This window comes from Pistacia vera, unplaced genomic scaffold (genome assembly GCF_008641045.1).
Source record: "Pistacia vera cultivar Batoury unplaced genomic scaffold, PisVer_v2 Contig558, whole genome shotgun sequence".
Lineage (NCBI taxonomy): Eukaryota > Viridiplantae > Streptophyta > Magnoliopsida > Sapindales > Anacardiaceae > Pistacia > Pistacia vera.
In genome coordinates, this window is record NW_022196399.1 from 33,815 (window position 1) to 34,778 (window position 964).

A 964-nucleotide genomic window follows, 5' to 3' on the forward strand; every position below is an offset into this window, starting at 1 on the left:
TCCAATTTGGTTGAAATTCATATGAGGATTTGAATTTGCATATCGCTAGCTTTCTAAAAATATGTGACACGTTCAAGGCAAATAGAATGACTAATGATGCAATTAGGCTGAGATTGTTCTCATTTTCACTAAGAGATAAGGCGAAAGGTTGGCTCATGTCACATCCAGCTGCAACAATCACCACATGGGACGGATTAGCTTAAAAGTTTCTTGAAAAATACTTCCCACCAGCGAAGGTGGCAAAAATGAGAAACAACATTACCTCTTTCGTGCAAGGCAACGATGAATCACTATATGAAGCTTGGGAGAGGTACAAAGAGTTGTTGAGGAAATGTCCACATCATGGTCTACCGATTTGGATGCAAGTTCAAACATTCTTCAATGGGTTAATACCAAATATTCAAACTATGGTTGATGTGGCAGCAGGTGATGCGTATTTCCTACAACATGCAAATGTAGCAAGTATACTAATCGCACAAGTAATAAAATGATGAGTAGAGTATCGTTCCCACGAGCATTGTTAGCTAAGCACTAAGTTTTCTACCGTTTTCAAGTTGGAGCAACTGAAAACTTTGGATTGATGGGAGCTAATTCTAATTAAACTTAACAACAACTTTTAAACTAAAATTTTACTAAGAATGCAAAAATAAAAATACGGATAATCAATTCAAGCAAAACGGGTAGGGTTTTGACTTCATTTGGATTTCATGGGTTAAACCTAAAAATTACACTACATTCACATTCATACGCAATGGTTGTAAATCGAACTCACTACGGTGTTAAACATACCCTCTCGGGCTATGTTTTCCTATTCATCCTTATTAACCTTCCGCACCCAACAATTTGACGGCTAACAATTCCAAACTCATTAAGCAAAAGAATCCTACAATGATTTCATTAATTCATGAATCTATCTCTAGCATCCAATACTATAATGGTGATTACCCAAGAAGCCTAACATGAT

The 964-nt window shown here is 36.4% G+C and overlaps 1 non-coding gene across 1 annotated transcript; it reads right to left on the bottom strand.

Moving 5' to 3' along the window:
- Nucleotides 1–242: 242 nt before the first annotated feature.
- On the bottom strand, nucleotides 243–349 carry LOC116108233. Its single transcript, XR_004124611.1, has one exon. It is a non-coding gene; the product is annotated as a small nucleolar RNA R71 (small nucleolar RNA).
- Between the last annotated feature and the right edge of the window lie 615 nt (nucleotides 350–964).